The following is a 13510-nucleotide window of genomic DNA, read 5'->3' on the forward strand; positions in this document are numbered from 1 at the left end:
TGCTACCAAGCATAGTGTATTCCATCATGCATAATCCCACTGACTTCTGGTTTGTACCTATTTATGGACCTAATCCTGCAAACACTTGCTACCAGGCATTGATTTCAATGGGATTTCTCATGATAGAAAGCATTATGGGCCTTATTCACCATTGCCCTGCATCTTATGCAGTCATTTACACCAGTGAAAAGTGAGTGTAATATGAGTGCAAAATGTTACCATTCTAATTCAGTAGCATATCGCCCCCTATTTCTACTGGTCAGAGTGACCACACACGCTGCAGGGCAATAATAAATTAATTGGCCCTTATATCCAATAGCAAGTATTTGCAGAGTCGGGGTCACAGATAGATACAAAACATGATTGAGTGCTATGACTAATAATTCTTGCTACTTCACTGCACATAACTACAGAGTAGATTAAAAGACTAGAAAATGTAACTCTGAGATTACAATTTTTCATGAGTATAAATAAACAAAATCAATTTCCAGTTGTTAGTCTAAACTGAATTGATTTCAGAAAAGTAATTTCCCGAATCTGAGAGCTACAGTTTTGTATAGTTGCTCCTCGTCTGACACTTTGGTACACTAAGCAGGCTAACTTTGTGATCCTATAATTATTCTTACATTCATTATTTTTAAAATGTGTAGTTTTTTCTCTCTTGATAAATAAAGAATGACCTGTGCTGAACTACAACAGAGTTTTGAAGGGAGAAACTATTCACACATGAAGGAGCTTGGTAAAGCTGTGATTTTCTGTTCAACTTGAAATCAGTTTATGATTCAGTTTTAAGAAGGTTACTCAATCTGAACTAAAAGGGAAAGGGACATACATAAAATACATAGAAAGAGATCATTATTTTTCAGAATAATATGTTTACATGTATACAAAGTGGTGACACAATTTTATTTTGTTCCCATTATGAGACATGTAATCGGTATATTGCACATCATTTCAAGTTATCAAGCTGTAAACCATTAGTTTTTTAAGGAGAGACTAGTTTGCAGTATGGCAACCCATAGCACACTCCTAGAGGATATAACATGAAAATTTCACACAGGTAAGGAATTAATCTCTTTCATCATAATATTGTTTATTAAATAATCATAGAAATTTATATTTTTTTAAAAAATCAACAATAAGTCCTGATTGCTACGTTGTAATAATCAGACCAGATTAAAAGTTTTTCTTTTTGTTTCTTTTCTTCTTTTCTTCTTCTTTTTTTTTTTTAAAAAGGACACTTTTCAGCTTTTCATTTCCATATGGGGTAAGATCTCCTATTCAAAGAGAATATAATTAGTTTCTTTTTTCAAAGAACTATACCCTTGTTTTTTCCCAGGTAATCAGAGTCATAGCTTCTTCAGTTTTTTATATTAATTTTTTTTTCATTCAAAACTTTATGAAACACTCTGAGACATTTACCTGTATAAGTCAAGACTATATCCACATATTATAATGTATGTGCTTGTTAAAGTCTTTCAGTCATTCTAGACTTAGAGAAATAGTGTCCAAATGTACCATATTTAGCTTCTATCTCAAATTCTCCCGAGCTGTCAATTTAGGTGTTAAAGAGACCATTTGTAAAGCTTGGCTGGGAATTGCCATTATTGACTGGAATGTGTGTTTATCATTACATTCAATGATGAAAGTGGAACATGTAGCATATGAATAAATGTCAGCAGATGTTTCTTTTAAATGGCCTGATTTCAACCTCCTGTTGTTTGTCTTGAATACAAATATTAAAAAAGGGAAAAAAGACAGAATTTTTATGACATAAGTGCAAGGGTAGTTCTACTAAAAAAAACAACAAAAATAATTATTAGAGTCAGAACAGAGTGAGAAAAGTAGAATTAATAAGAATTAATTTGGTAGCTGTTAGGCTACTGTTTGGTTTGGTTTGGAAAAAACTGCAGTTCAGTGTGGGCTAAACCTTCCCGACCTTACTCCAGAGAATTGAGTAAGGTCTGAAGAATTTGTTCCCATGAGAATATTTCTTTAAATGCTAGGATTTTACAATTTTTAAAGTTTTATTGTTATTTTATTTTTTTAAAAACCAAAACCCAAACACACAAAAATATCCCAAAGAAATAGGTAGCTTCCATAAGTTAATAGATCCTACTTGGATTATTCTCTTTCATGGGATAGAATATTCTCTTTAAAAATTGTATTGACCTCGGAGGCCATTGAAGGATGCTCAATAGCTCAAACAGCAAATGCTCCCCACTGTCAATTAAAGCATGAATACGTAACTTCCCTGCAATGAATGGAGATCTTAACAGGGGTTTGCAAAGGCTTTTTTTCTCCTTCTTCTTTCTTCCCCATACTTTTCTTGTGAGCACAATGGAATAAGGTTAGCATAAGAAAAAGTACACAATTATCGGCTATCAAAGAGCCAGATTCTGCCATCCTAACTCACCTGGAAGACTTCCATTGAGCTCAGTGGGCCTACTCTGAGTAAAGTACTACTCAGTGTGAGCAAGGGAGGCAGAATCTGGCAAAAACAAGGATGCAGTTCTATAAATTCAGCAGTATTCCAACTAAGTCAATGTAGTGAACAGAGACAAAATTAAATCAGTCCTGTGTTTATTGGAACGTATTACGTTTTGTATGTTTCCAAATGACAACATGCTCTCGGCCTGATTTTCAGAGGTGTTGAGCATCCACAGCTCTGATGGACTTCATCAGGAGGTACAGTACTTCGTGCTTCTGAAAATCAGGCCATGTGTTCAGTAAACATGGTAACTTTCAGTGAGTATACTAAATATTTGGGTGTTATCAGATGTCTATTTATTAGAGATAAATTTTAGACAGGGTGGGACTCCTGTTGACTGCAGAAGGCTGTGGATCAGGCCCTAAAAGAAGAAAATATTTCATACCTTGGAAAATAACAAACTTATTCTGTTGTACATTTTTAATGTGGCTACTCCAAAATGTCGAATATGTTTTCAGAAATATGTTTTTCGTAATTACATGATAGGAAAATAGCCCCAATTTCCACTTTACATAAATATGCTTCATGTTACTAGAGGTCATGCAGCTTACTGGAAGTCATGCTTCCAACCAGAGATCAGCCATAAATGCAAAGGACTGGGTAAGGATTGTCATTTATACAGTGACTTAGGTGTTCATTGTGTGCCTAGTTCACCTTCTGCACGATATACTTATTAGTGCAAATGAGAGAAGAAAAAGACTCATAGGGCTTACTAGAGTGGTGGACCATACAGGTAGCTAGCTATAACTGTTTTAATCATGCCTGTGGTACACACCCTAAGGAGTTTATAATCAAGGGTTTGGATCTAAACAGCCCCAAACTTTAGGAGGCGTTTATGACTAGGGTTTCAGTTGGGACAGTAATAGAGATTCTAGCCAGCTGCCAAGTTAGGGGCAGTGTAGAAATCAAACTATAGTTGTCCATTTCCTCCTTTTTTATTAGAAGTTTAATCATTTAAAAAATATGTAAGATTGTGCTTAGGCAAAAGAAGAGTGCAGTTAACAGGAGAAAGGCACTGACTGTGACACTAATCCGCTGGCCCTGTATCTTTCCGGAGAAAAGAAAAGTTGACTACTGTAGCCACATAAACAGGTAAGAGATTATTTTGGGCTCACTTTTGCAAGTGAATTGTCCCGTTTCTATCTTATTCTATTGGAATTCACTGGTTAAAGGCACAGGTGATATTTTTCACCCAAAACTTACTTTGGGAAAATTTATTTTTGTGGCTAAAGCCCTGGAGTGGGAGCCAGGAGAGCTCAGGCTTGATTCACCCCTGGAAACTGAATCCTCCTACCTGTGCCAGTGGAGTTGGCTGCATTCCAGGAGTATTCAGCTCATGGGAGGGCATGCAGTATTTGCAGCAATTCCCCTGTTCACAGGTTCTATTAAGGCAGGGCAGGTTTAATTTGCAGCCGGACCTCCATATGAATCTCACTAGTAGAGGCTGACTTGGTGATGCCATGGTCTCTCGTTGCCCAAATCTTAAAACGGAAGGTGTGACAGGCACTCAGAAGCCTTGGCGATAAATACCTGAATGGCTGGATAGACAGATATAAGTGAAAATAGTATTATGCATTATGAACATTACAAGAGTGAAGCCTCATTGCATCTATGTGACAGGCAAGCGTGGTTAATCCCATTAGACAAAGAGGGTCTGGGGAGGCTGAGGCACAACACAGTGAAATGAGTTGCCCAAGTCCATGCAGTGAGTGAATGGCAGAGCCAGAAATGAAACTCAGTTCATTGTTTGCATGAAGTACCTTGAAGTCAATGGGACAACATATGGGCTTAAGGCTTTTCTGCATAGGGATAGAATTATCAATGTTTGGATGCCTAAATTAGAAAAGATATAACAGACAATAATCTGTGCCCTGGGGTGTCCTAAAATAAGGCAGGTCTAACAAAATTAGAAAGTCATTAGAGGAGAGCATATGGATTTGGGTGCTCAGTGCAGGCATATGTAAATATTTCTCGCTACAAAATTCAATATAGATTTTTTTTCAATCCCCTCCACCCTCACCCCTGGAGGCCCATAAATATTATTCAGCCTCGCCACTTGGAAAACTAAGAGCAGGCTATATTTTCCTCATCTACTTAGGTCTTAACACACTCCCTCTTGAATTGCTCTGTATCCTGTGAACAAGCTAAAAACCAAACTTCAACCTTTCAGCACTAGGCACATCTCACACATTCCTTCACTTCAGCATGTAACTTTTACCTCCTTCAACCAACCAACCAAAAACCAAACAATTCCCTTCCCACACACATACTCCCAGTTCTAGTGTGCAGTGTTGTAGCCGTGTTGGTCCCAGGATATTAGAAAGACAAGGTAAGTGAGGTAATATCTTTTAGTGGACCATCTTCTGTTTGTGAGAGAGACAAGCTTTCCAGCCACATAAGGCTCTTCTTCAGACAAGAAGAAGAGTTCTGTGTAAACTCAAAAACTCACCAATAGAAGTTGGTGCAATAAAAGGTATTACCTCAGTTACCTTGGATCTCTAACACTGTTCTAGGTCAAGGCCATTTTTTCCCTTTCTTATGACATATTCCATTTCCTGGTTTGACACTCGACAAAAAACAAACATCCTGTCATACACATTTCCAAAAATTGTAGTATTTTGGGTTAATCTATATGATTCAGAGGAATTTGATGTGTTCATTGTGTTTCTGTATATGTTGGGTGTGTCAAGGAGTGTCTTGTGGAGTTGCAGAGTCTGTCAGTAGTTGGTTGATATGACTTGTGGCTTTTACAGTATATGAAATAAGATTGCGTTAACTGGACATTTTCTTGTGTTGCAGTGATTGCACAGGGTAGTTTTTGCACTTAAATGGTCTTAGCTGTAAGCCAACAAAGTTTTGGATGGTGGGCTGAATATTAATTAAACAGCTTGTTAATTGGCATGGCTCCAGGAAATTTCCTTCCTCTTTTACCCTGCCTTTGCCATTTAAAAGGGCACTATCAGTGGAATGTTACGTCCTATTAAATCTGTTTCTCTTTCCAGTTCTTCTTGAAAAACCACTGCTCGAGATAACTAAGCATCCCGTCTCTCAGCTTTCTTGTCTATTAAAAATGTAGACTCACCCCACTGTACATACTGTACATTGCAAAAGTAATTGCTACAGTGTTAAAACTCTGAGCAACTCCATCCATCATAACAGCTTACAATTTATTAGTTTTTCTTCCTCTTTTTCCTGCATCTCAGCCTTGCCTACAGATAATCTTGCATATAGACCAATTCCTTCTCCTCTGAATATGTAAATATTACTTTTTTTAATGTCAGCCCATCTGGTTCTCTATATGTGACATTTTATAATAAAATAATAACAATGTTTAATATTATTTTCCTTGCTCTTGGTTCCAGCCCTTAACTATGATAGGGTAGGGATATGTAACTGTGGAAATTCTAGTACTGGCAAAAAAGAATAAAAGCAGGAGGATTCTCCTTCCTCCGGCTCTTTCTTCACAAACAATGATGCTTCCTGTTGCAGCTGTTAGGTGAGTGATTCTCCCACTGAATCTTCTAGACTGTCATGAGTGTGGTGGAAGTTTCAGGGAGTAAGACTCTTCCTTTGGTCTACAGGCTAGGCAGCACTGCAGCATTAACTTTAACTTCCTGAACATGTCCTGAAAAATCCCAGTTTTTAGTACAAATGTAAAGAGCTTGTGTTATATGAAAACCATTGGTATTTGAGAAGCTGCATGAACAAGGGATCAGATTCCGGTGCACAGCAAGCAACTAAAATGGACAGTGGGCCTAAGGGACCAGAGAAAACAGTAACAGGGTCAGAACATTCATTCAGCCCCTCCACATTGGGCTCAGCTGCAGTGAAGCTGCTTCTATTATTCTTTGTGTACTCTGATATGTGCAGTTAAGTGCCTATCAAGGTATTCAGTATTACTGAACCAATCTGCCCATGTTCACAAGTGCAATAAATTTGTCTCCCACTGTAATAATAGTGCACCAATCATACTTTTAACTGAATGCATGAATATCTTGCACATAGGGCATCTCAAAGGGCCAAATTCTGATTTCCTTATTCTGTGTTTACTCTATCCTTATGCAGGCAAAGCTCCCACTAACTCCACTGAGAATTTTGCCCCAGTAAGGATTTAAGGCCTTACCCTTAAATCATTTGATGAATAGACTGTGCTTTTTCTTCCCCTTACTGTTCTTAAGCTTTTCAGAGATTTCCTCTCTTGTGGTAGAGTTTTCTTGTCTCTCTTGCAAGATATCTGACACATTGCAAGATCCTGTTGCACACTTAAACATCTATTCTTCTTTTAACATGCATGCATAGCTCCGCTTGATGCTAAGGGGAGTTATGCATGCATACTGAAGAGAGAATAGACACCTTAATCTTGCTTGGCAGGATTTCCCTTTTAAGCTTTGGTCCCAAGCAGGCATTTGTAGTGTTTGGTGACCTTTTGCACCAGGCCAATCAGTCCATTGTGGACTAAAGTAAAACTTCCTTTTCTTGGCATGCAGCAAGGCAGAGTTTGATCCTCAAGTCTTTGAAGTGTAGCATCTGAAGCCTATAACATAAAAGCTAGTTGAGCAGCAGTAACATCAGCAGCAGAGCTTGGTACAACAGTTTTGTTCAATGCAGCAGTTTCAGCTACGTCAAAAAGTTCTGTACTTTTGGAAATTCTACATGAGGAAAAGGTTAATGGATCAGTCTGCATATAAATTCTAAGCAGGGAAATGTATTTTCGTTTTGCACGATACACTTAATGGGCCTGCTTCTCCATAAGCTGAAGTCAGTTGCAAAACACCAATGACTTCAATAGGAGCAGGAGAAGGCCCATTGTCCCTCTTATGTCAATATCTGATTTCTGTATCCAACTTTCAGGGGAGCAAACAGTGTGGAAAAAACACAACCTGACTGCAAAGACAATTTTTCTTAATGAATTTAACTCCTCAGGAATACTTATTGGGGAGGGATTTGTGTGCTTAAATGCTATTAATGTTAATGGAATTTGTAGTTGGAGAATAGACCTCTTAATGCTTTGAGTGGAAAAAAGGAATCCTGAATATCTATTCTCTTTGCACTACACTAACGTCCTGCAAACTGGTTATAGTTTCTCAAATTTACCAAATAAATTCTTTGCAGTGTCTTCTTTTAAAACAGATGATGGCTCATTACCACCTTTAAAAATAAAAGTACTCCATTATCCACAGGGAGGGTCAAGCATGCTGAAAAAATGTAAGGCTAAATAAAGAGTTTTCTGCCCAGTTCAATGCACATTTAGTTTGTGTACAAAATCTTTCAACATCTATTTTGTTAAGGATATGTGATCTGGTCTAAATGGTGGACAGCTTGGAATGTAAGAAGGAGGAGGAAACAGCTGTGTTTTTTGTTTTATTCTAATTTATAGCATTTTAATGTTAAATACTCAACATTGTATGGAAAGTGACAACAATAATCTGATCTAGTTTTAATGACAGAGTATATTTTTAATTATCTTGGGACTTCTCACAACTCACCCCAAAATATCATCAATAAAATAAGCCTCAAATCTGAATTTACAGTCAACCACTTCAAAACACCCCTCTGATGTAGGAAAGTATTATTATCCCTAACCTACCGTTTTAGAAAGCTGAGTCAGAAAGTGGTTAGTGATTTACCTAAGGAGATGTGGAAAGTTAGTTGGTGAGAGAAGCACAGAGTCCAGAATACGCATTTCCCAGTCTAGTGCTCTGATCAGTAGGGAACACATACAGACTCTCACTGCTCAGTCTCAGAGGGACACCTGGCAGTAGAACAAGTGTGATTGTGTCTGTGAGGGGGAGGCTAGTTATGGGGGCGGGGGAGCCAGCATGGCATGGAGCCCTGGTCTGTGGAGGCTCATAGTATGCCACAGTGTATAGGGGTGGTCTCAGAGGAACCTGCCTGGAACCTCACATTCTCTGCCTGTGTTGAGGAAAATCCAGCACCCATTAGACTGTAGTAACCACTTTGAAGTGGCTCTGCAGCTTCTCGGTGGACTTTCTAGAAGGCTGCCTCCCTATTCTCCTCTGGCATTTGCCCTCCCCACGCCTCCTACGTCTGAATAATCTCACAAGCAACCTGATCCATGGATTTGGCCACGGACAAATGGTGACTGAGTAATTGTCTGAAAATACCAGTACAGTTTGTTTCTCTTATATTAAAGTTTAGGAATCTGTGGGAAAAAATGTACAGAAGTACCAAACTCTTGTCTACTCTATACTAGAGTGGAAAATAGTCTATGGACTTTAATAATGACAATAACATGATCTCAGACACTAGACAGTCTATTCTCTTTTGTATGCATGCATGACTCCACTAGACATACAAATAGAACTTGCTTGCATAAATTGGGTAAGTGCACATACGTACTTCAAGTGCACATCCACTCTTTGCAATGTGCACTTTACCTGATTCCCATTTGCACATGCAGATTCTTTTGTGGGCTGAATCAATGCACTAGCATTTTTAAGCTCACACCCTTTGAGCCTTACTTTAAAATGTAAATTCATGCATGATTTCTTGAGTTAGAAAGGAGCAGGTCCACAAAGGCTCCCTGAACATCAGTGATGCTAACCTTGCATGGTGGAGAGAAGAAAAGCGGATCTGCCCCTCCATGTATCCAATACAAATGCCATCCATGCAGCAAGAGTAAAGAAATGTTACAGGATCAGGCCTGGAGTAGAGCAACTCTACTGCCACTCAGTGGCTTTGGGGGAGATGATTCCTTTCCCCATCCCAAACCAAACTTTGGCTTGGTTTTGGAGATAGGATTTAGCCCATTATCTTTATTGTGACTTTCTTTTGTCAACTTTCAATCTAACTGTACAGAGGAAGAACTGAACAAAATAAACTAATTAGCATTAGTGGACACATATCTTCCCCAGGGACTAGGAAGTACATTTTCCAAGACTTATATAGAGCTTTACTCATAAGAATCCTACTGACTTTAATAGGAATTGCTAAGTTAATACCAGCAAAGCTCTCAAAACACAGAGTTAGAATTTCTACAGCTCTCTACTATACTGTTTCCACCAGGCCATCTCCCATGCAGCTGCTATACGTTTTCCCTCTTTCTTATTTCTGTTTCATGCTCATTTACCTTACCCCTTTCTCTTAGCTCCTCAGTTCTCATAATTCCTGGCCTTCCTACTTCTGGGCATCTCTCTCTTCTCCCCACCTCCCATCTCTTCTCTCAGGGTGTCCTTCTTGGCTTCTATTATTTATTGTTTGTGCCCATGCTCAGCACTGCCCAGTCACACCCTCTTCCTGGTGCCATTGAAAATAGACTGTTTCTATCCCTTTGCTCACCAGAACTGAGGATAAGGAGTTTGCTATCATTTTCCTACCATCTTTCAACAGACAGCACAGATAATGGAGCAGGCCTTCAAAACATTGGATTCCTTTTTTCACATTTTCAGAGCCTTGTGTTTTGTGTTGTGGTTTGGCATTTCCCTAAATAACTTCCCTTGCTTCTTGTTAATTTTGTTATTAATTTTCAACACAGACATGTTTACATATCATATAATCACTGAGCGCTAGATTGCGTCATCCTCCCTCATATTAGTCAGCACTTATACTTGTGGGCCTATTGACTTCAGTTGAACTACTCATGTAAGTATGTGCTCACCAGCATGAACAAGGGTTGTACAATCTGGCTTGCAGATAAACTCTACAATATTTGCATTGGATTTCAAATACTCATCCATGTTTCTTGCTCCCAGTTAACACCATAAATTCACAGTAAATTCAGGCTAGCTAGGATATAAATCCAACATGAAATGAATTTTCATTTGTAAGGTGAGATCACATCCGAGGTTGTAACGTTTTGTGCTATATTGAATCATACCACATGTGATACCATGTAGCATAAAAGGATTTGTCCTCTGTGACATAACATTAATCATGAAAGTGTAAAATCTGAAACAGAGCAGACCGAAGATCGGTTATTGAGAAATGGTTCACTCCCAAGGAATCTTCAAATTAAGCACTAAGCCTGCAAAGTTCTTGGGCCAAATTCATCTCTGCTATAACTCTATTTAAGGCAATAGCCTTATGCGAGGGATGATTTTGACCCATTATTTCTACAAATTATTATGGAAAGTGTGCCATATTACACCAGATTCATAGAATAATAATTCTCAGTCTTTCTGACAGTGGGATTTTGTGTGGTGAGGAAATCCATACACACTTTCCCCCTAATTTCAAATATAATTATAACCTTTTTCATACGTACCATAAACTAATATTTTCCTATAACTTTTCATGTTTATAGTTTCAAGAGAGATGTTTTTCATACAATAACACATTTTGAAATAATAATGAGAGCCTCAGATCATTTCCCCCCCCCCATTACAAGATAGCACTTCCAATACTATGCAAGCACAGTTGGCTATCCAAGGACCCCGGTGCCAAGTTGTGGAGGATATTCTTGTAGCAGTGACAAATAGCTTGCTCATGAATTGTGCAGCGTGTTGCTCTGGCAGCAGTGAAGTTGTCTGTGTCTGTCACTTGGTGAGGCTACAGAAAGTCTATATGGTTTGGTTTTTCTCCTTTTGAGAACTTTCTTTTAACTTACATGTGCTTTTGATGAATTGGTTCACTTGCTGACAACATTTTCAGCAAACCCCCACAAGCACTACATGCAGGTACCTATATGATGAGAAAAAAAATATTCACAGTGCCATATTTGTTTTCCATACAAAGCTACATGCTGCCATTACAGCCTCCCACATACCATTTGACAACTCGCTTATGCAATCAAGCATCCTAATGAATGAGGAGTAAACGACACAGCATTCCTACCACACAGTAAAGGCATGTATTTTAATGTACTTCTGCCTTACAATTTATGGCTTTCCTGTGTAGAATTCAGATGGACAGTTCAATTTGTAAACAGGAAAGCTTGGGAAGGTTCAGTGTTAGTGCTAACATTTTTCAAGTTGGACACATTTCATTTATTGATTTGAAAAAAAAATGAAATACAATACTCTTTAGTAAAATCTGCTAATTATAACAGAAATTATTTAAAAAGTAGCCAAATCTTTTCAGTAAACAAATTAGCTTCAAAGCATGTTTCAGGCAATCTCTACAGTCTCTGTTGTCTACCTATGAAGGTATATAATTTAATGCTTGCAGATAATTTATGGGTAAAATACAAACCAGTTGACTTTTTTGGATAAATAACAAATAGTCCTCCTATTTCACGTCTGAGTTTATAATTAAGTATAACTGCAAAATTTAAATAAAAAACAAAACAACAGGTTCAGGAGCTACTGCATTTTAAAATTAGGAAACTGAAAAGGGTAACTATGAATATGCAAAGATGCAGGATGGATTTTAATTCTCTAGAATGCAACAGATTTACTATATACAAAATTCTGCTGCATTGACATCTGATTTAAGCCTCAAGACCATCTACCAGGAAGCTAAGGCTATTTTCACAAATGGCAATATACAATGGCAGAGTTTTGAAAGGGGACTAACAGGCTTTTAATCTCATGAAGGAAAAAAAGTGTTTATTTTTGCTCCTTCCATATATAAATGTATTTGCTGATTTGATAATCATATTGGCATATTGGGTTAAATAGACTTCAGTGCAGTCTTGCATTCTTTAAAAATATAAGGCAGTGTACTGGTTTTGCATTCACAGAAACATTTGAAACGTTATTATCCAACATTATAAAAAGATCCCATTGCTGTTAATTAGAAAAAATAATCACAAAACTCTAAGTATAAGAACTTGGAGAGCTGTTGAAAGGCATTTGCACATTGTAGATTATGGGTACAGAGAGTCAATTTTCAGCTTGAAGTGATGTTTGAATTAGTTTGTTTTCATTGTGGCCAGTGACAGTACTTAAGTCAGCCTTCTGGACTACATGGGTATTACTAAACTAAACTTATCAAATTTGCAACTATAGCTTTGCCAGAAACATTTTTTAAAAGCGCCGACAACAGAGATCTTCTAGCTTTCATCACTTAGGAGCACCGAGTGAGGCTATTGATCCTAAAATTGCTGGGATTTTCTAAGGAGACTGCTTGTTTGTTCTGCACTGTTGTCACTGAAGTGGTTAAAGCTTCGTTTGTTTGTTTTGGTTCTGAATGGCTCTTAATGGATTAAGCTTTAGAGCTTTCACCAACACTGTAACTGTTTATTAAAGTATCAAGAAATAAATTAACCACAGAGAATTTTAACAAACTATGTCAGACTATGCAGGCGCAATGATTGGCCCATGTGGATCCTTTTGCAGGATTTGGGGTGTTTGTTTTTGTGACTCAAACCATGCTGAATTACTATTGTAAGTCTGGGGAAAACAAAATTCTGTGAAGTTAGAAACTAATTAAATAAGATTGGTTTCCTATACCCAGGTTTTATATAGGTGCATTAGATACCCATGTATGTTCACTATATAATGATGCCAAGACAGTTCATATTTAGAGAATATTACAAATAAACATTTATGCTTATTTTAAATATACTAAAACCCAAGTATTTTTATTAGCTGTCATTGCATTATTAATTCTGTTTATTATAGTAGTGCCAAGAGGCCAACCAAAAAAGTGGCCCCATTATGATAGGCCCAGTGAAAACACAATAAATAGTCACTGCCCTGAAGAGCTTACCATCTAAATAGACAAGACAGAGTAGGAGAAGGGGATGTAGCATGCAAACAGAGTGAGGTTTGTAAACATCATTTTAGTGCCATGATTTTTTGCTTTATTTTTGTTTGTTTGTTTGCATGATAATGATGTGCATGTAGACTTGAATTAAAATAGAATCACATTGGTGGGATAGTTTTATATCTGTGTAATTCATCTCTGGATATTTCTTCAACATAAAATGCTGTTAACCATATTTAAGGAATACACCATACTTGTCTTATTTTGTCTTTTTTAAAAACAAGTTACATTAATATGTTTAGAAAACAGTTTAAATATGATGCTCTATTTGTAAAATCAGATTTAAATATAGCTGCAATAACAAAAAGGACGTTTAGCTTGCTTAATGTACCACACAGTAACATATGTGAA

The 13510-nt window shown here is 37.5% G+C and overlaps 1 long non-coding RNA gene across 1 annotated transcript; it reads right to left on the reverse strand.

Moving 5' to 3' along the window:
* Window positions 1-1194: 1194 nt before the first annotated feature.
* LOC140913880 (uncharacterized) lies at window positions 1195-11089 on the reverse strand. Its single transcript, XR_012159683.2, has 3 exons — window positions 11058-11089; window positions 3786-4029; window positions 1195-1277 (listed from the first exon to the last, which is right to left on the reverse strand). It is a non-coding gene; the product is annotated as an uncharacterized LOC140913880 (long non-coding RNA).
* Window positions 11090-13510: the final 2421 nt, after the last annotated feature.

The sequence above is a fragment of the Lepidochelys kempii genome, chromosome 6 (assembly GCF_965140285.1).
Source record: "Lepidochelys kempii isolate rLepKem1 chromosome 6, rLepKem1.hap1, whole genome shotgun sequence".
Lineage (NCBI taxonomy): Eukaryota > Metazoa > Chordata > Testudines > Cheloniidae > Lepidochelys > Lepidochelys kempii.